Here is a 22,462-nt window from a genome sequence, read left to right as displayed (position 1 = left end):
CCGCTTCCTGCAAGGAAAACGGAGCCATTTAAGGCTGCTTTTGAGGAACAAAATGCTTGGGCTGGTCAGTTTCCAGGATGTACATCCTAGCAAATTTTTTCCCCCGTTTCGCACGCCACCTGCTTTTCCAATTCAGCATCTGCTCTTGCTAACTTTTGTTTTTAATATCTCCACCGGAGCGGAGAGGAAAAAAGCTAGCATAAGGCCCAGGAAACAGTTTTATTTATTTTTAAGAATGTTATTCGTTTTCAAATATATATATATATATAAAAATAAAATTATAACTCAAAGGGATAGGGAACAACAAGGAAAATGTTCTAAAGTGACAGAAAAGCAAAAAGACCAAAAACAACGTTAAAAAAATAAGTTACTTTCATCTCTCTTCAACAGGGATACAATAAAGGATATAATCTTGTTTTTGTTTAACAAAAGAGAAGATACAAAACTAAAAATAGGAAAGATGTGCACACCGAACAATCAGATAATAGCAACAACGTAGACTTTAGAATATGTTAGTTTCTTAAGTTAAAGAAAACATGTAACTCATAAATACATCATAATACCAGTTCCACAAATACACAACACATTAATAATTTTGTATAATCAATGTCTATAATAAATAGATACCTAGCTGGCTTTTGTGCCTAAGGCGGGACTAGAATTCCCCGTCTCCTGGTGATTGGCCCAATTTAAGACCCCGAAAGGGAGGAATAATCAGAACAGTCCCCCCAAAATCAGTAGAATAAGCTAGTTTTGGAGGAACCTTCAGAAAAGCAGAGGTTTTTAAGTGCTGTTGTTGGGCGTACAATTGATAAAGGGAGAAGGTCCAACGTTAAGGGTCAAGATGACAAATTGGGACTCCAAATGATGGAGTCAGAAGGTCGTTGTTCCCACAGTCCATCCATCTCCATCACCAATCCTTTGGGATTGGGCGGCATATAAATAAAATTAAATACAAATACAAATACCAAGAAGAGGGTGGCTCATCTCCAAGAATACGCCTGGCAGGAACATGGAGACTCTTGCAGGCCATTGAGAAGACCAACTGAGGAGAACTTAGAAGAACGTGAGTTTTATTTAGCCAAACATTCAACCTTCTAAGCAGTAGACATTCCTTCTCTTCCTTCTCTTTCGGTCCACCCAAACAGACACCGACACACGTAGCGTGGACTTCCTTGGACGTATTAAGAGCTGGTGGCCCCTCATCTTGTTCTCAAGAAGAAGCCCACAGATTGATGGCAAGGGTTCACAAGAGGTTAGAGCAGATATGTCTCTTGTGGAGATACATCAAAGACAAAGAAGCGGTGAGGACAACCCACCGCAGATTTATGAGGACGTGCATTCCAGAGAAGAAGAGGTAGAACTTTTCTAAGTGGAGATCTTGTCCTTCTTTAGTGGGGGACTGAAGGCCTTCTCGTCCCTTCTCCAATCTTCTCTCCAAACATCTACAGCCAAATCACAACTCAAGAGATTTCAAAAAAGCTAATTACATCCCTCGCTAATTATAACCCAGTCTCCAGATGGTGTTCTTCTACCCATAGATCAGCCAGTCATTTACTTGCACAGAGGCTCAAGGAATTCCTCTGAGTGCCTACACACACATGTGCAAGCCCACAAGGCCCACAAACCCATAGCAACGTGTCTCCAAAAAACCCCCCAACCTTCTATTTCAATAAGGTCTTTTTTTCCATCAAGAAGGTGCAGGTTGTGGAGATGTTCTCCAGATGTTCTCCAGCCTTATGGTGCCTCTCAAAGAAGGATTGCAGCTTGCATCTTTCTTGCACACATTCAGTCTTCCGCCAACAGCCTGGAAGTCAGCAAAAAACTGTTGTGCACTCAACCCCTAAATGCTCTTGAGGAAAAGTTGTTGTCCAACTCAACACAGGGCTTCGATTCACTCTTGGTTGTCCTGAATTCCAGTTCTACCACTTTTCCCACCTTGTTTCTCTCCTTCCCCTACAGGCCTGTGGTCAGATCCCTTAAAGAGCCGTTTGGAAACTATGCCAAAAATCCTTTTTGATATGATTTAAGATGCTCTCACCATGCCAGTCATCCCACAATTAATTATTTGGGGGTTCTTAGGAGATGGGCTGGAACAGTCAATGTGCATTTATGGCTTACAGATCTCGACATCTCCCGAGAGGCTGAGGCAATTCTCTTCCTTTTCCCATTTCCTTAATTAAACAATTAACAACACAATGCCACACAGACGGAGAAGCAAATATCTATAACCTCGTTTAATTAGATTATCTAAAAAGCTGGACCTGGGTGGCAGGCAACCATTATGCCTTCCTTGCATATCATGAAGAGGTTTAAACCAGGTGAAGTGAAAATCACCACTCGGTTCTTTCTCAAACTGAGCCATCCTCCAACATATTTAGAACGCAGGATAACCAAGTTGGAAGGGACCTCAGAGGTCCTCTAGTCCAACCCCCTGCTCAAGCAAGAAACCCTGTATCATTCTGGACAAATGGCTGTCCTGTTTCTTCTTGAAGACCTCCAGGGATGGAGCATCCACTGTTTCATTGATCTGAGATTATAGAATAACAGAGTTGGAAGGGACCTTGGAGGTCATCTAGTCCAACCCCCTCAAGCAGGAGACCTTATATCATTTCAGACAAATGGCTGTCCAGTCTCTTCTTGAAAACTTCCAGGGTTGGAGCACCCACAAATTCTGGAGGGAAGCCGTCCTCCTTATTTTGAGTATGGATCTCAGAATGCAGAATAAGAGTGGGAAGGGACCCTGGAGGTCTTCTAGTCCAACCTCTTGCTCAACAGAAGACCCTCTACTGTTCCAGACACCTTCCAATACTTGAGCAGCTGTCACAGAGAAGAGGGTGTCCACCTATTCTCCAATGCACCTGAGAGCAGAACAAGAAGCAGAGGATGGAAACTAGCCAAGGAGAGAAGCAACGTGGAACGAAGGAGGAATTTCCTGACAGTGAAAACAATTAACCAGTGGAACTACTTGCCTCGAGAAGTTGTGAATGCTCCATCACTGGAGGTTTTCAAAAAGAGATTGGACAGCCATTTGAGCAGGATGGAATAAAATCACCTACTTAAGCAGAGGGGTGGACTAGAGGACCTCTAAGGTGCCTCCCAGCCTTACGATTCTATAAAGACGCCAGGCTAATTTTGTAGACAAGATGCTGCCTGAACATTTGGTAGCCTTCTTCATTTCTTCCAGCTCTTTTGTGTGTGTGTGTGTGTGTGTGTGTGTGTGTGTGTGTGTGTGTGGTTTTTTTTTTTTCAAGTTTGGCTACTAGAAACACCCAGATTTACACTCAGGCTACATAATATTGGCTGTTTTATTTGCAATTAGTTTTATCATCCCTGGCATAGATTTGTCCTTTTCTAAAGACAACAGCTTAATCAATAATGCCTTTTATGGGGTCTTTTGGCTGTTTATGGACACGGTCACACTTCATAAAGCAGCTGAGCATGCCCACTTAGATCCATTTCTGGGGAAAATCTGGGATTGGAAACAAATTAATGTCTGCTTGAAGACCGAGAGATAATACACAAAAATAGGAATTTATCTGACCAAGAAACTATATTGGGACATTTATCATATTAACAACAACTTGGTCACCACAGAGATGTGACTGTGAGGTCAAGTGTATAATTATAAAGTGCTACCTTGTCCACATTAAGTTAAATCTGTTTTGTTTCACTTCGTGGATTTTTTAATAGAAGCACAATCTGTTGTGACGATCTTCCTAAGCAACAATGAGTTTTACTTGATGTTGGAAGGATGGCAACTTTGATGGGGCTGCCATCTGATTTCATTGCCAATATTGTGAAATCATTGTGTTCCTGAGGATTTTATACTTCTGAAGAAGGATGCAACTGAAAGAGGAGAGAAGCAGAGAAAAGAAGAAGAAAGAGATTTATTAAATTCTTCAGATAGCTCTCTGGCAACTCTGTCTACTGGGAGATGTTCTTGGCTGGATAGAGATAGGTTCCAAGAATATCTACAGGTCCACCGTGAAGAACATCTGAAGAACCACCATGAATATCTACAGGTCCACCATGAACATCTACAGGTCTATCTTGAAGAACATCTACAGGGCCACCATGAAAAATATCTACAGGTCCACCATGAAGAACATCTGCAGGACCACCATGAAGAATATTCCAGACATCTGATGGATAAAGATATTGAGATCTGTTCTAGGTTACACTCGACAAAGAAGACTGTTGGTTGTAATACCATCACTGGAGAAGATAAAACAGAATTTGAAACTGAAATTGGAATTTTGGAAGCACTAGATGACCTTCGAGTTCTCTTTCAATCCTTCTGTTCAACAAGTCCACGTTGTTCAAATGTTTGGTCTCCTCTGGCCCAATTAAGCTTGCTGTGTGACTACAGTCGAAGTCAGAAAATTTGACATCCTTAATTGAGTTTGTTCCACAGCTCCACCTCTTCCTCTTCGTCCAATATTTCTTATCAAATGCAATTAAACATCCTCTATATTTGCAACACCCAGGGAAAAAAGCCCCTGGATTCATGAATCAATTGTCTGGTGGAAGAAAAGAATTAAAGGCCCCCTTGAGACCAGCTTGACTGAAATCCTCGTCATCAAGATCGTTTGGTAAATCGATACTCTGCTCAGAAGCTAGCAAGGGAAGATAGGGGAGAAATAAAACTAATTACTAGGAAAGCCATCGGTAACTGCACGATGAAGTGCTGACATCTTATCGTCTTCTCTGGCTGCAGTTTGGAAGAAATCCTGTTAATTAATTCCAAGCAAGGTTAAAAAAAAAAAAAATGAACATTATGGACCGATTACATATTCAGAACCTCCAAATCTTCGGGAGGAGGAGGAGGAGAGGGAAAAGAGGAGGGGCCTTGGAGATCTTCTAGTCCAACCCCCTGCTTCAGCAGGAGGCCCTATTCCATCCCGGACGAATGAGTGTCCAATCCTTTCTTGAAGACCTCCTGCAATGGAGCATCCAAAACGTCTGGAGGGAAATGAAAGAGGACTGGGAAGTTGCTGGGAAGGAAAGAGATGATTTTCACGGAGGAGGAGACACGTTTGGACCTTGCAGTCTCATAAAGTCCACCAGCCCTTGGTGGGCAAGACGTGTCCCTCAGCTGCTGAGCTAGTTGGCGATTCCGTCACTCTGCCTAATCTTTGCTGATGACTCGGTTGTTCCATTTTCATGCTTTCACATATCCCAGGAGCTTGGAAGCGGGCAGAAGAGAAGTAAACATAAAATGTAAATAATGCAGCTTAAGATAATTGAGGTGGACCCGTTCCAGGAGTGAAGGATGGCATCGCTTGCTCAGCGCCAAGAGCATTGCGCATAAATAGGTCAACTCTGAAGCAGCAGACCCTCTTCCACTTCCAGACAAATGGCTGTCCAGTCTCTTCTTGAAAAACCTCCAGTGATGGAGCAGCCAGAACTTCTGGAGGCAAGCAGTTCCACTGATTAACTCTCCTCAAATGTTCTACTAGCCTTCACCTGCCCACAAATCATGAGAGGTGACCTAGTTCAGGATGAAGTTCCATCATTCCCTTTTGTAGGATCTCTTCTTTCATCCAGAAAAGCCAAATTCAGTAGGCGTTCTAGTACTGCCCTACTTCTCCAGGTTCCGGGCGGTGAGGAACCCCTATTGAGAAAGATCTACTGAAAGAGAAGATGACTCAAGAGGAAGGAAACCGCCTTCTGTGAATAATATCCAAGCAGAAGGTTAGTATGAAAAGAACTGTTGGGTGTATGAACTTTGTATCTGCTTCAAACTCTTGGAAAACTCTAAGGAACTTTTAACACAACAGCCCCAAGAACAAGTTCCATGTCCGAGACCTCTGCACAGCTCCGAAAAAAGTTCTCCTTCTCCAGTGGACACACACACACACACACACACACACAGCTTCCGCATGCCTGTTCCACACCAGCTGCTTCCTCTGTTAGAAGAGTGATGTGAGATGGCACTAGCTGGAAATCAAATTAACGTTTCACAATGGCATCTGTAGCTTGGTCAAAGAGACTCAGCTGCCACCTGGCACGTGTCCATCAGAGGACACCTTCCAAGACGGGAAGAATAGCCGGTGATGGATGGGCTTGTTTGTCATTTGAGGAGACAAACTCGGCTTTGATGAGACAGGAAGGAAAAGAAAGGAAGGAAGAACAAAGAGGAAAATGGAGAGCTGGAAGCAGAAGATACGGTGGTTGTGCACGCATCAAAGAAAACCTCCTTTCAAGCCAGAGACGGATTTGTTTTCCAGGGGACACCTTCTTATCAATTCACTTATTATGAACGTATTATGGGCCCTGCTCCATCAGTAGAGAGCGTTGCTGAGAGCTTTGGAAGGTCCACCACAGGATAAAGCCAGAGATCAGCAGAAAAGGACAGTTCTATATTGGGTGAGAGCTGCATGGAGACAGAAGATTCACAATTTGTCCGAAAGGCTTGGATACTCAGACCCTAGTTGAGTTAAAGGGCCTTTGCTGCTTCCCAAATAGTTTCCAAAAAAATTCCGTTCTGTTGAAGGACACCTAGAACCCTCCCAATCCTCAGCATGTCCATTTTGCCAGGGTTTATAACCCTGCTCTGTCCAAACCATAGGCTTTGGAGGGTCCATAGCATGTGGTCCATAAGATGAAGATAGTGGCCTTCCCGTAGGAACGGAAGCTCTATCCGTGATGCCCAGCTTCCGTCAAGCTGTGGTGGACACCATCTTAGTATCTTCTCTCATGCCAGCCATTTGTTCTTGTTGACCACTTCTTCTGCTCTTCTACTCCGTGTAACTCTCTGCAATTGCTTTATTTGTCTATTTGTAACATCAGAGACCAACATTTGATACCAGGCTTGGTCTCCACAATATAAAAAAAGATGTTGAGACTCTAGAAAGAGTGCAGAGAAGAGCAACAAAAATGATTAGAGGACTGGAAGATAAATCACAAGTATAAAGAATAGTTGCTGGAATTGTGCATGGCTAGTGAAAAGAAGGATTAGGTGGTGACATGATAACATCTTCCAATATTGGGGGGGCTGCCCCCCAAAAGAGGGGGGTCCACCTAATCTCCAAAGCCCCTGAAGGCAGGACAAGAAGCAATGGATGGAAACTAACTAAGGAGAGAAGCAACCTGGAACTAAGGAGAAACTTCCTAACAGTGAAGACAATTAACCAGTGGAACAGCTTGACTCCAGATGTTTTGGGTCTCCATCACTGAAGGTTTTGAAGAAGAGACTGGACAGCCACTTGCCCAGGATGGTGGACAGTCTCCTGCTTGGGCAGGGGGCTAGACTAGAAGACCTCCAAGGTGCCTTCCAGCACTGTTATTCTGGTAAACGGGTGGTTGTATGTGGAGACGTTCTTGCACCTGCCAGGCGTGAGTTGCATCAAAAGGTTTCCCGACTCTGACAAAGTTCTTGGGGGTTTGTTTAGTTCCTTCAAACAAAACTAGGCTAGGAATAATTGCATTTGTCAGGAAAGGCTGGTGGGAGGGGAAGAAAGTGAAACGGCACAAAATTAATATTGATTCCAATTAAGCCATTTATCTCCCCGTGTTTTCCAACCGCACATCAAATGCGAGGCGCGACACGCAAAGCCGAGGCCGTGGAGAACCACATTATCCTCTGAAGCCTTTTCGCGGGGCTGTCCTATTTATGTTGCACAACATAACACAACCTCCCCCCTTTTCTCGCACTCGGCCGAGAGGCTGTCGCAGCTCTGACGAGAAAGGAATGGAGGCATTCAGTCAGGGCGTTAAATGAGGACCGGAGTCACGAGAAGTTTCTGAAAAAAACCTCAGAGGCTTCTCCAGACCAAATCCGGGAACCATTAGGAGGAGGAGGAGGAGGAGAACTATGGATGCCCTGATGCTCTTGGAGGTTGATGGTTTTTCTTGCAGATATTTCATGACCCAACTAGGTAACATCATCAGTGTCAGAAGGAGCAGCGGCTACAGAGTGGAGAAAGGGGAGGAAGAGGAGGAGGAGGACTGTAGAGTCCGTGATGCACTGATCATTACCCAAATTAAGAAGTTCAACTGCTTCTCTCCCCCCCCCCCTCGCCTTCCGCTCTCACTTAATGGCAGGGTCACCTTCTGTGACGTCTTAGGTTTTTACCTAATCCCAGTCTGGATTTATGCATTTAATTACTGAGCCTTGCTACCTGCGAGTCCATCGCTTACGCACCCAACAGATGTGCGCGCCTGTTTATTACAGATGAGGTTTATAACTCTCCTTCCTTCTCTTTAATTACCGGGAAACACAAAGGGCAGAAAGTTTTAAATGCCAGCGAGAGAATCTCCAACTGCTGGATACTTTTCAGTACAGGTAGTCTTCCACTTACGACCGTGAGGGTGCCTGTCCATTATGGTTGTAAAGCAGGTCAACTAGGTGACTGATCTCCTTCCTTCCTTCCTTCCTTCCTTCCTTCCTTCCTTCCTTCCTTCCTTCCTTCCTTCCTTCCTTCCCTTCCTCCCTCTCCTTCCTTCCTTCCTTCCTTCCTTCCTTCCTTCCTTCCTTCCTCCCTCTCTCCTTCCTTCCTTCCTTCCTTCCCTTCCTCCCTCTCTCCTTCCTTCCTTCCTTCCTTCCTTCCTTCCTTCCTTCCTTCCTTCCTTCCTTCCTTCCTTCCTTCCTTCTTCCTTCCTCACCCATCTGCAGAGACCCAAGCATTTCATCCCATCTGCAAAGTTCCTAATGGGAAAATCTGATTTAACTAATGCAAATAAACACCCAAAAACGCTTGGATGTTTCTTTCCCTCCTGACACGCTCTTATCTGAACATAATTACCTCTCCTATTCAAATATGTTTTGATTTCTCCCCCCCACCCACCCAAAAAGAGAGGCTTTTAACACGCCCTGTCTCCGTGAGTTATCTCCCTCTCTCATTCTGCATCCATTTATAAATAGCAATTGGATTAGGGGTTTTATTAGAGCGTATTAAAGGAACATGTGCAAATCAGGAGCTGCTCTCTCACCAGCCTGGGTTTATTCTTATCAATCAGAAACGCTTCCTCTCCCCCCCCCAGAAAAAAGGGGGGGGGTGTTCCTTGATCAGAGGTGGCAAAAGCCGAGCAACAATGCAAGGAGCATCAGTGCTGCTAATGAGTCTTGACAGCTCATCTGCATGGCGAGCAGATTGGGAAAATGTGGCAGGCACCACAGAGGGGGAAGCCGGGCACCCCTTGCGTGGGCAGCGCCAAGGTGGAGGGCTGGGAAAATGGGGCGGAGGGGAGGGAGGGCAGGGGGAGGGACCTCTGTGGATTAAGGTGCAGGGGGTCTGTTGGTACAGAGGGAGTGGGGGACGGCGTGGAGGGCCCAAGTGAGCTCTGGCAAGGTCGCTAAAGAGAATCTATTTACATTTATCATCTTATCTCTGTCTATATCCATCCATCCATCCATCTATCTATCTATCTATCTATCTATCTATCTATCTATCTATCTATCTATCTATCTATCTACAGTACCTCTATCATCTATTTGTCATCTATATTTATCTGTCTGTCTCTGTCTATCTAGTCATCTATCTAGTTAGCTATATTATATCTATATTTGCCATCTATATCAACTATATCTCTATCTATCATCTATCTCTATCATCTATTTGTCAACTATATTTGTCTGTCTGTCTATCTGGTCATCTATCTAGTTAGCTACATTTATATCTGCCATCTCTGTCTGTCCGTCCATCCATCCGTCCATCCATCCATCCATCCATCCATCCATCCATCCATCCATCCATCCATCCATCCATCCATCTATCTATCTATCTATCTATCTATCTATCTATCTATCTATTTATCTATCATCTATATCAGTCTTGTTTCTCTATTATCTATCTATTAATCATCTCTCTATATATCCATCCATCCATCCCTTCTCTGATTACTTCCCAGGTGAAGAAGGCCCCCATTCACGGAGAAGGCGCCTGAAAGCCAGACCATGGGACTCTTGTTCAAAGAACACCCATAATTGTGAGTTCCTCGTTCAAAGAATCACTCATAATCCTCAATGGAGCAGAAGGTATCTCTCTGTGCTCCAGAAACTCCCCCCCCCCCGTGATGTTCTCCTAAAATCAAGACGCAGCTCCTGGCAAAGGTGGAGTTCCTCCTCGGACGGTGCTTCTCTTGCCTGCCACTCCTTAGGTACGAAAGGGTCTGACTGGCTGGTTGAGGAATGAATTAGGGCCGAATCCAGAGGAGACACTTTGATTCATAAACAAATTAATGCTGAGCAATATAGTTTCCAGTCGCTCACTTAGAACAAGAATTGAGGCTTAGGCAGCGAGTGATGGATTGGGCTGTTACGAGACCAATGCTGGCAACGGAAGCAACAAACTCAGAAACTAGGAGGAAAAATGGAATTTGCCTCCAAAAAGAATCAGAAAAAGCGAAGGAAGCTGAGCCAAGAAGCTCAATTGGGGCTGGGAACAAGAACGTCTTTGGGGGCCTCCAGAAAGTTGAGATGACTTCTGGAATGGCCACCATGACAGATAACTCTAGATAGCCCTCTCTGCTCCTCAATTCATTCTGGTCTGTCCATATATGACATATGTAGGTCTAATACTTTTGTTGAGTGGAAATGTGGATCCTGCAATTCTATCCAAGCCAGGTTTAGAAGCGCTGATGGGCGGAGTCCCTGGTAGATCAGGGCCACCGAGCGTGCGCGCGCGCACACACACACACACACACACCCTGTGTCACAGAAGCGTCTCGGCCTTCACTGGAAGCCCCTTTATCGACCTGACACCTTCGCCTTCCAGTTCATTTCCCAACCATCCGCTCCGATTAAACCGCAGCAGAATCAAGACCACCCTCTCCAGCGTGGGCAGCCGTGAGGATTGATTAGCAGTCATTTGAAGTCAGCGTCAAGTTGGGGATGGGGGGCCCTCCAGGAGATGTCACTCAGGTCCAAGCGAAGGGAGAAGATAAGAAAACAGGCCACGAGACTTGGGCCTTGGAGGGAGACGATCAGAATGACAGAATAGCCGAGTTGGAGGGGACCTCGGAGGTCTTCTAGTCCAACCCCCCCCCCACTCAAGGAGACTTTATAGCATTCCAGAGAAACGGCTGTCTGGTCTCTTCAATGATGGATCTATCTACAACGTCTGGAGGCAAACCGTCTCCCTGATCAATGGATCACAGAATAACAGAATTGGAAAGGACCTTGGAGGTCATCTAGCCCACCTCCCCCTGCCCGAGGCAGGAGGGCACCGAGCGGAGGAAGCAACGTAACGGAGACCGGAGCATAGGTCCAACTCAGGCTATCAAAGCAGGACCTTTGGGTGGCTTCCGTCCCGAGGACCCCGTTTTCTTCCTGCATCTTTCTAATTTTCGTTTTCTCAGGAACGAGAAAGAGAGCAGATTAGAAATGAATTCCTTCTCAACCGTCTTGGGCAGAAAGCCTCCTCTGCCAGACCAGCTGCTATTTTTTTTTAATATATATTTATATCCTCTTCCACCCTCTTAATCTCTGGATATTGCTCAGAGATGCAGGTAACAGGTGTGATTCTAACAAACAAAATTAGGAATTATTCAGGGGTTTATTAGGCCAAGTGGCCGCGCGGTGTGCTTGCCAAAATCTCCCCTTCCTCTAATCACAACCAAGTCACCAGCCTATAAAAACAATCCCCTCCTTTGAAACAGATCGTAATAGTCTGACCTCATGCCCGCACCTGTAACACAGGCAGTCCTCACTTTACGACTACAATGGAGGCCCAACGTTTCTGTTGATAAGCAAGACAGTCACTAAGTGAGTTTGGCACCCTATTTTGCCACCTTTTTCGCCACAGCGGTTCATCTCTGCAGTAACCCGGTCGTTAAGCGAAGCTGATGGTCGTAAAGCGATTGGTTTATCTGAAGGCTTTAAAAATGGATTAAGCAACCCCCCCCCCGAAAATCCTCTAATAAATAAAACTCAGCGCCCCCGCACCAAAAAGACAGGCTGTAAACGAACAAAATACACCCCAACCAGGAGCCCTGTGGATTGTTACTTACGTAATTAGTATGTTAGCATATTTAATAATCTAATTAATGTAATATATTAACATAATTAATAACAAGCAAAACGAGAGAAGGGGGAAAAAAAGACATCAATCCTCTCTGTGCATCACTTGCATTTTGGTTATTCTCCCAGATATAAAAGGTTTCAAATTAAGAATAAATAAGTAAAAATTCTCAATCTTCCAGTCTTCTTTTTCCTCTCCTCCTTCTTCTCCTTCACCTTCCGTCTTTTTCTTCCTTCTTCTCTTTCTCCTTCCTTCTGTTTCAACTTCTCCCTTTTCCTTCTTTTTCTTCCTTCTTCTCCTTCCTTTTTTCCTCTTCACCTTCTTTCCTTCTTTCTCCCTTTTCCTTCTCTTCTTCCGTCTCCTCCTCCTCCTCTTTTTTCCTCTTCTCCTTCTTCAAAAAGAGCCAGACAGCCGTTTGACCAGGAAGGTATAAGGTTTCCTGCTCGCACAGAGGGTTGGACTAGATGACCTCCACGGGTCCTTCCAACTTCTATTATTCTGCATTCATTCGGTAAAACAAGCCTTGCCGAAAAAGATGGGCTGCATTTTTGCCAGCTGATAGATCGGCGAGCTTCTCAATTCCCCGCTCTCTTTTATCGTTTTTATTCCTTTTTTCTGCAGATGCGATGGGCGGCTTGGGACCTGGGAATTTTTTAATTCTTCTTTTTTCTTCCCCGAATCAAATTGGACAATAGGCATCGCAGCCCAGCCCAAACGCTGCGTTATTACCATGTCTATCTTCCCTACCGCAGGTTGCAGCCTGGCCTTGGATCTGAATTTGAAAAGCCCCCCCCCCCATCCTCACCAGCTCTGCCTTTGAGCAGTAAGCCCTGTGTAATATCTTTTTGTGTGTGCAAACACAAATTGCACTGTTGTGTGGGGTTGTCTGCTGGAAGGAAGGAAGGAAGGAAGGAAGGAAGGAAGGAAGGAAGGAAGGAAGGAAGGAAGGAAGGAAGGAAGGAAGGAAGGGAGGAAGGGGGAGAGAGGGAGAAAAGTTGTAATTTGGGGCAAAACTCAACAACTGTCTCGCTTAGCAACAGAACTCTTGGACTCAATTGTAAGTCAAGGACTGCCTTGATCTTTCCGAGGACTCCAATAGATCCCTTCGTCCTCCCAGGATGTGGTCCCCATCTCCACCACCGAAGGCCCCACGTCCTACCTGAGGTTCCTGAGTACAAAACAAACTTGGGGGGGATGCTGGGGGGCGGTTCAACCCCCCCCCCCTTGTCTGGCAAAGCTTCCTCCCCACTTGCAAGCAGAGTCCAGATGGCGAAGGTGGGGAGGCAGCCTGCAAAAAAAAAAAAAAAAACAACCAACCCCAGTGCTATCTCATTTGGTGGTGACAGTTCCCCGATCAGGTCCTTTCCCGAAGGCAAATAAATCATATCTCATAAGCCATAGTTGGGGAGGGAGAGGATCAAAGCTGTGTTTACCGAAGACATCTGCCAAGGACTGATAAAACGCAGAAATTGGAGGTTTCCCCGGCATTTCTGTGCCGTGGAACGGAAAGACGAAGACATATCCTTTTCCAGTTGAGCAGGGTGGCTTGGCTTGCCCTGCTTAGGATCCCGTTTGGATCCTGTTTGCGAGCCAAAAGGGGTTTGGGAAGCCCATCTTTCCAAACAAAACCCCCACACCCAGTCCCTGAAGCAGAGCGTGGCCTTTCGAAGGCGTAGCATCAGAGGAAAAACAGACAACAACAAGAAGAAGAAGAAGAAGAAGAAGGAGAAGGAGTGATAATCAAGGCCAAGGGGGAAGAAAAACGTCTTTTCTCGTCAAAACACCCACGAAACAAAATTCAAAAAAATAAATAATGGGTTTCAAACCTGCGAAACAAAATTAGAAATAAATAAATAAGGGATCTGAGACAGACAGACATTGTTTGATGTTGTATAGGTCATCCTGAACTTAAAACAATTTCGCCTAGTGACAGATATGAACCAGTTGCTAAGCGTCTGAATTTTGATTGCGTGAGCATGCTACAGTTGTGAAGTGTGAAAATAAGTCACTTTTTTTCATTGTAACTTCGGTCACTGAACAAATTGTTGTTAGTCAAGAAGTATCTGGATAGTTTGCCTGGACAGAAATTTATAATTCTTTTTTTTGGGTGACGAGGCATTATTTGGAACTAGAATTGTTGTTTATCCAAAGATATTTTCTCCAGCAAAGGGTGTGTGTGTGTGTAGAAAGTTCTATTTTTGTGGTCTTTTTCACACACTTTCATCCACCCTCCTGTTTTTACACACCAGGAACTGTTAGGCTTTCTCTGCCATCCTTCTCTCAGTCGGAAGTCCGTCTGCTCCAAATCGGTTGACTTTGTTGAAAAAAAAAACATCTTTTTTTAATTTTCAATTTTCCTTTGCCACTTCATATGGTGCGCCTCCCACCACGTAAATCGAGGGAGTTTTTCCTCCAAATTTATGTATAGTTTTTTTTAATCAAGTTTTAAAAACTTGACATAGAGACGAGGGCTAGAACAATACTACTAAAAAGGCCTCTCTAGGAATATATATATTCTCTGCTTTACAATAAAAATTACCCAAAAAATGGAATGGCCACTAGAGGGCCTCTGAGAGAGCAGAGGTGGCTTCCCTTGTTGCTTCCCCCTACTGGTGAGCAGCAGAACTGCAACTTGTTGGAAAGGTGCGAGATTTACAAAGATGCTCATTGTAAGTAACAAAAGAGTGAAAACCCTTAAAAATGTGTGTGTGTGTGTGTGTGTGTGTGTGTGTGTGTGTTTCCTCTCAGATCGATTTGGTCAGAAGGATGGAAATTAAGATGAGTCTTTTTTTCCCTCCAGTAAGGAGCTGCGTCCAATTTCTAAGAAACAATCCAGGCTAAATGAACAAGGAACATCTGTTGAAATTATTATCTTGGGGCTCCTGGAGAAATGGATTTATTTTGTTTTGTTTTTCTAAGGGCCTTTATTTCCTGAAGATGGACACACACGCACAATCAGGATGACAGGATACAGAAGGACAAATGACATTTATTCTGACTCGCATTGTTCCTGCACTGCTGGCAAGTTTGTTCCACTCCATTTCCAAATCAATCCGTGAGAAAAATATAACACATCTGCAGAAGGATTTACATCTCAATGTCTTTTCTAAGTATGCATTTCTGAGCGGATTTGGTCCTGCCTCTTTAACTCCCTAATTCACAGAACCCTAGGGTTGGGAGGGACCCCAGAGGCCTTCTAGTCCAACCCTCTGCTCAAGGCAGGAGACTCTATACCATCCCATTTCATGCATGGACATTAATCAAGGAGAGAAGCAACCTAGAATACAGGAGAAATTTCCCAACAGGGAGAACAATCCATGGAACATCTCCAGAACTTGTGGCTGCTCCATCACTGGAGATCTTCAAGAAAAGATTGGATAGCCATTTGTCCAGGATGTCTAGGATCTCCTGTTGGAGCAGGGGTTGGATTAGAAGACCTTCAAGATCCCATCCAGCCCTAGGAGTCTATGATTCTGAGGTAGATAGATAAAATGGATGGATGGATGGATGGAACAGGTTGTCTTCAGAAGTTGTGGATACTGGAAGTTTTCAAGAAAAGTCCAGATAGCCATTTGTCCAGGAAGGTCCAGAATCTCCTACTTGAGCAGGGGATTGGACTAGAAGACCTCCGAGGTCCCTTCCAGCTCTGTTATTCTGTCTCTTAATCTACATTCTCTGGTGGTCTGTTGATCCTCCGTTCCAGCCTTTGGGTCTCACGAGGATCCTCCTTGTCTTTTCTCTCCTTCTGTAAGAGCTGAGAGTCCCTCCACGGGGAAGCTGGGAAATCCTGCCCCGAGGTTCGAATTCCCACACCTTCACCAGCTTAATAAGGAGACAAAAGCTTGTGTAATTACAAGTGCTCGGTTTCCCCTTAAGCGGTCGCTAAGCTGTTGCAACAAGGCGATGCTACTTCATAATTACTTGCAGCTCAAGGGGGGGGGGGGAGACCAGCTGTCCCCTTGGCACGACAAGGCTCTCCTGTGTGAGTGGGCATCCAGTCCTTTTTGCCTCCCAAGGCCGTTCTTTGGAACGAGACGGTCCAATATCAAATATTAATGGAAGGAGGGGCGTCTCTGGAATCTGCCTGCTTTTCAGCCACATCACAATTGTAATGCTCGGCCTTTCAATATTTCTAATTTTTGCATTGCCTGTATTGTTCTGAGCTCCTTGGTGCTCTCTGAGAGGGTTTTGTTTGTTTTTTTTTTGCAGATGTTTTGTTAACCAGTTAGATAATGCCATCAGGGTAGAGAGAAGAGGGGAGAAGTGGAGAAGGAGAAAGGGGAGGAGGAGATCGTCCTTGGTGCTGTCTGAGCTTGGTTGTTGTTTTGTTTTCCTAGACGTCATCAGTGCTAGAGGACAGTGGGGTTTGCAGAGAGGAGGAGGAGGAGGAGGAGAAGAAGAAAAGAATGAGGAGGAGGAGGAGGAGAGTGGAGTATGAAAAATATTTATTGGAAGAGAACTTTATTTTGAAGTTGGGAGAAGAATGGTAAGGAACGGAATAAAAAAGAAAGAAAGAAAATTGCCTTCCACTTGGTTTATTTTTGCTGGCGCTGTGGCTGTGCTCGAAAAGCATTTATAGATGTGTGAAACTGAAATTAGGAAACAGCCGGATCTTCCCCCTATAGGCAAGATGTTCTCCCTTTATCTCTCTGGATTCACTTACCAACCGTCTCACTTAGCAGCAGAAAGTTTGCCCTCCCTTGTGGACTTCCTGCATGGGACTCTCTAAATCAACAGGCTAAATCAACACACTTAAAATATAGGATTTATAATGGTTTCACTGTAGGTAATTATCATATTCAAGTGGTGCTGAAACAGGGGCTCCTAAGCCACAGACACCGTTTATTTAGTTTAAAATAATGACACTCTTTGATTGATGGAAGAATTCTTGCTTAATGACTTGAACATTTATAAACCTTTTTTTTCAAGCCTTGGATTTAATATAAGAATGACCTTTGTGTGGATTCGGGAAGACTTTTTTAAAAAAAAATTTAGCTAGCTTTTTCAAAGGAGGAACTGAAAGTCTGATTTTATTAGAGGGCGTGTGTGTGTGTGTGTGTGTTCCGTCTGTTAAAAGGTTTTATTGATATTTTTTTCTGACCTTTTTCTTGTTAAACACACACACTACTATTGCACTGTCGCAAAAACCAAGAACAGCAAAATTTGGGCTGGGATTTTCCATCGCAGTGCTATTGGGTTTAAATAAAGCACAGGAAGTCCTTGACTTACAAGCACAGTTGAGCCCAATGTTTTTGTTGTTAAGCTGAAAGCCGAAAGGGACCCTGGAGGTCTTCTAGTCCAACCCCCTGCTCAAGCAGGAGACCCTATCCCGTGCCAAAGAAAAAGCATTTGATCAAGTAGGTCTACTTCTCGTTGAACAATGTGGGATAGACAGATGGATTCACAATTGGCTGAACAACCGCTGAAGCAGGAGACCCTATCCCATTTTGGATAGTCTCTTGTTGAAAGCCTCCAGTGATGGACCACCCAACGACTTCTGTCCCACTGATTAACTGTTCTCAAGGTCAGGAAATTTCTCTTTAATTCCAGTTGTGTCTCTCCTTGGTGAGTTTCCGACCATTGCTTCTCGCCCTGCCTTCAGGGGCTTTGGAGAATTAAGGGACACCCCCCTTCTTCTTTGGGGCAACCCCTCAAATATTTTCCACCTGCTACCTGTCACCTCCTGGTCTTCTTCTCCTCTTGGTGGACCCGCTCCTGTCCTCAACTTTTTTCTTGGTTTTTTTTTAAACAGGTCGAAAGATTGAACCTTATCTTCTCTGCAAGTTATTGCAGAGGAAAATTCTCTTTTGCAAATGACAATGAGAAGAGGGGGGGGGAACTGCAGGCATCCTTTTCAAGTACGACATCGAGGAGAACTCCAAGGTCACCCCAAAGGGCGACAACCGACACCCAGCGTGTGCACAACTCCCCAATGCCTCCGCTCACATGTGTCTGAGAAATTGTTTTCCATTAAAAGCACATCTGTTGATACAAGGGAGATGAATACAGGCATGATTGTTTCCACCTTGTGTTAGCAAAACACATTAGCGGAAAAACAAAGCCATCTGCCTTTTAAAAAAGAGAGAGAAAAAAGAAAGAGAGAGAGAGAAAGAGAGAGAAACAATGTGATTTATTATTCATTTATGACCAGGATTTAATTGATGAGGGGGAAAAAAAATCATCTTTTGTGCAAGGAAAAGGAAAAAAGGGAGGAGGAGACGAGACGCCAAAATATTTGGGGACGTTGGAAGACGTTTTCCTGGCTTGTTTGCATATATTTGGGCAGAGATTTTGTTTTATTTATCCAACAAATTTGTACAGCTGCCCAACTCGCACACAGGAATGGAACAGCCGCTAATGGCCGAGGATAACTGTTATGGGTGCTCCATTGCTGGAGGTTTTAAAGAAAAGACTGGACGACTATTTGTCCAGGATGCTATAAGGTTTCCTGCTCAAGCAGGGGGTTGGACTAGGTGACCTCCGAGGTCCCTTCCACCCTAGGATTCTGTGTTCTAATCTACCACGTGAAGGGCGAGTTCACATTTTGGCCTTGGAGCCATTAACATCTGCTGTTCATTGTGATGTTTCTCTCTCTCTCGGCTGAACCAGGAGTCTGTCAGCTTCATGACCAGGAGAAGACGCCTGAGGTCTAGCAGCTTTGGAGGGCTTTTCAGTGGGGTCAACCACACTCCTCACTTCCAAACTGCAGATTTTGACATGGGACCTTCTGACCAGCAAATTCATTAAGGGGAGTCAAAGCCGAGATGTCTGTATTCCATCCACCTCCTTCATTTTTATTTACCCTGGTTGTCCCAGGGAAATGAAGATTTACTGATTTCTCCCATCCAAGTTAAAAAAAAAAAGTCGGGGACCTACAACTATACAACAAACAAGTGGATTTTGTTTTATTTTTTTCCCCCTGAATCTTGCTGGGTTGGGGGGGAACATTCCCCCCACTCCACGTGGCTATTTTAGCATTATTTTCTGTGTGTTTCCTGCTTTGATAAATATTAATAAAAACTTTGGGAAAAAATATTTAAGGGCCTTTCACGCGATTTTTCCTCTTCTTTCTCGATAGATAAGTAATTTAGTGTGTATCATGCCTAGCCCGCATTGATAAATAGGCTATAAAAATTCACAGGAGACCCCAGCTAAATCAATTTATTTCAATGCTTTTGACACCGTTGTGTTCCTGGCAGAGACTTCGAGTATCCCTGGTGTAATTTCCCACGGAGTGAAGTGGTGAGAGGATGGGCATAAATTATCCTTAAATGCCAGGCAGATAATGAGGCTACATTGGCACAAGAATTATGGGGGTTTTTTCCCCCTCTCTTCTGATTTCGTTGACAGGGGTGTCATTTTTGGGTTTGATGTAATCTTGGCAAAGGGCAAAAAAAAAAAATGGAGCCTTGAAATTTACAGGCTGGGGATCTAGACGGCTCTTGACCTGGTTTGAAGGTCGTAAGTCTGATTGCCAACGGTGAAAAGCCCTCCAAAGCTGCTAGTCCTCAAGGGTCTTCTCCTGGGAATCCAAAATGGCCCTGGATCTGGTTTTGAATTAAGTCTGGTTCTCCAAGTTGAAAAGCCCTCCAAAGCTCCTAGACCTCAAGGGTCTTCTCCCGGGAATTCAGATGTCCCTGGATCTGAATTTGAAGGTCTGGTTCTTCAAGTTGAAAAGCTCTCCAAAACTTTTGGGAAGAGGAGGAGGAGGAGGAGGACGAGTGGTAGAGAAGGAGGGGGGAGATGGGGAGAAGAGGATGGAGAAGAAGGTGAAGAAGGAAGGAAAAGAGGAAGGAGAAAGGAGTGGAGGAGGAGGAGTGGTAGGGAAGGAGAAGGGGAGAAGGAGAATGGAGGAGAAGGAGTGGAGGAGAAGAAGATGGAAAAAAAACAGGAAGGAGGAGGAGGAGGAGGGCAACTAGTGGCCTTGGAGAATTCCTTCCTTCCTTCCTTCCTTCCTTCCTTCCTTCCTTCCTTCCTTCCTTCCTTCCTTCCTTCCTTCCTTCCTTCCTTCCTTCCTTCCTTCCTCCCTTCCCCCCCCCTTTTCTCTTTCCCTCTTCCCTTCCCTTCCTTTTCCCAGGCCATATCTGAAATTTGGCAGTATTCTTCCATTGCCCCCACCAAGGCTGCTGATTCAGAACCAAAAACTGCTTGCTTGCCCCCCCCCCAAAAGAGAGTTTGGCCAAAGCTTCCCAGGCAAAATCTGGGCCCAGCTGAGATCCAGAGAAATGGGGGGCCCGGGGCAAACAGCTGCAGCCTGACAAGGCCGAGACGCTGCCAGCCGAACTACACAAAACCATTAGAAAAAAGGGGAAATAAAGAGAAGACGCCTGTCGAACGATGCAGCACCATGAAAAATCGCATCGCCCGTGCAGCAAAAAATAAAATAAAATGAAAAAAAAAATCTGAATTTTCCCCACCTCGTCTTTCTTCCACCGAGGAAGGCTTGCAGAAATGAATTCCACTAAAGAAGAAAAATGGAGTGAAATTCTCCAGGAACAGAGCAGGGTGCAGTTAAATCTTTGACTGAGTGCGTGTAGTCCTCAATGGGGTCCAGAATTTCTGCCGCTAAGCGGGACGGTCCTTAAGTGAATCACTGCAGTTATTAAATCAATCAGACAGCCGTTAAGCGAATTTGGCTCCCCCCTTGCCTTGGCTTCTCGGAAGGACACAAGAGGGGGATTGCGTCAACCCCGGCACGCTGCAACCGTCATAAATACGAGTCAGTTGCCAGACGTTTGAACTTTGATCCTGTGATGCTGCAGCAGTTAAGGGTGAAACAAACGATCCTTTCTTCAAACAGTCACTAAACGAAAGTTATAAATTGAGGACTAACTGTATTTTTTAAAAATAATATTTTCTTGGGGCAATTTAGCTGGCGGAGGAGACCGGCGTGGCTGGCCCGGGCAAGGCGAGGTTGATTCGAGCAAGCCTCGATAGAGTTGTCAAGAATGAAAATCTGTTTGTCGGATTATAAGAGATTTCTGGTAATTATTAATAATGAGCCGGCCAGGCCAGGCCTCCGATTTTCAGATCTGACGGAGGAGGAAAGCAAGATTAACTCTGGGCCTTTGCAAAATGTCTTAAAATTAAAATACACAAGAGAGGAGAGGGGAGGGGGGGGGGAAACAAGATTTATTTTTCTTCCCCAGCCAAAAACAACAACATCACATCTCACAACAGCTGGTTCCCCAAGCTGTTGAGGGGGAAGTGCTGAAGATGGAAAAAGCAGCGCCGGTACAGGAAAGAACAGATATTTGAACCCAAAGCTGATTATTTCTCAGAGATATTTTGGGCAAAAGTTTTAAAAAAAAACAAACGGCCCCTCTTTTCTCAAAGACACGTGAAAATATATCAGAATGACTGGCAAGGGACCCTGGAGGTCATCCAATCCAGCCCCCTGCCCGAGCAGGAAACCCTTTTGTACAAAATCACAGAATGACAAGAGCTGGAAGGGACCCTGGAGGTCATCCAGTCCAACCCCCTGCTCGAGACTCTAACCCAATTCAGAGAGCTGCTAAATGAATCACTGCGGCTGTTAAATTAGTCACACGGTCGTTAAGTGAATCCAGCCTCTCAAAAGGTCGCAAAAGGGGATGCTGCGACCGTCGTAAGTGTGAGTCAGTTTGCCACCTCCAAACCCAATCCGCTTCTGAAAATAAACGAGGCAGCGAGAAGCTTTTTCACTCATTTTTGGGGGTTTTTTTTAGAAAATAAGAAACCCTTCATGGGATGACCTTTGCAACCCCTCACCACCCTGATCAAAGTACCACAAAAGGGAAACAGAGGCAGAAAGGACGGTTCCTGCAGGCCCACGGGGCCCTTTGCTCAACTATTCCACCCGGCTTTAAGAAAGCAAACTTACCTTTTTCCCCTAATCCTGTGGCTAATATTTCATTAAACGCTCAAAGCACAAATCCTCTCTTCCTTGGAAAACTGGCAATAAATCAGCTCAGATACTTACCCCAAAAGTGCGTCTTGATCTGGAACAAAATCTCTCTGCGTACCAAAGGTAGCTTGGCGGAAACATCTGTTGCCTTGCTGGTCTCACAGCTGGATGGTTCTTCCACTGGACTTTTAAACTTCAGAACAGCCCACGGGGGAGACATTTGTCACTGGAAACGCTCCCTGTTGTTTTTAGCCAGCTATTAATTTTTCTCTCTCTCTTTCTCGCTGAGGGTTGGAAAGATATCTCCCACGGCGGCGTTGAAAGGACGGTGAGCTTCCCCACGGAGTTGGTAAATAAAAGCGTTGGAGATCAGCGGTGGAGTTAAGGAAGAAATCTCCACTCGGTGGAAGCTGCACGGTGCTGAATCAGATCACTGGTCATGATTTTTGAAGTGGAGGACAAAAGATCCTTTTTTTTAGCTTTACGCCGGCGTATTTGGAGATGTTGCTGAATCCGAAACAGTGGAGGACAACTTAGGTTACAAGGTTTAAGGAGTAAAAATTCGGACAACGGCAAGATGGCGATCAAAGTCTAAACCAGGGTATCTCAG

General features: G+C 44.9%; 1 protein-coding gene across 1 annotated transcript in view; it reads right to left on the bottom strand.

Annotated features, from left to right (window-relative positions):
- The window catches only part of NPHP4 (nephrocystin 4), a 124,794-nt gene that overhangs the window by 40,726 nt on the left and 61,606 nt on the right, over positions 1-22,462 (bottom strand). The window contains exon 33 of the transcript XR_005559678.1: positions 21,928-22,359. The gene's annotated coding sequence lies outside the window, so the exon portion shown is untranslated. The remainder of the gene's footprint in view (positions 1-21,927; positions 22,360-22,462) is intronic.

Source organism: Crotalus tigris, unplaced genomic scaffold (genome assembly GCF_016545835.1).
Source record: "Crotalus tigris isolate CLP2741 ecotype Arizona unplaced genomic scaffold, ASM1654583v1 scf7180000020588.15403103151:6194809, whole genome shotgun sequence".
NCBI lineage: Eukaryota > Metazoa > Chordata > Lepidosauria > Squamata > Viperidae > Crotalus > Crotalus tigris.
The sequence above is the reverse complement of the archived record's forward strand: the minus strand, read 5'-3'. Positions and strand labels throughout refer to the sequence as shown.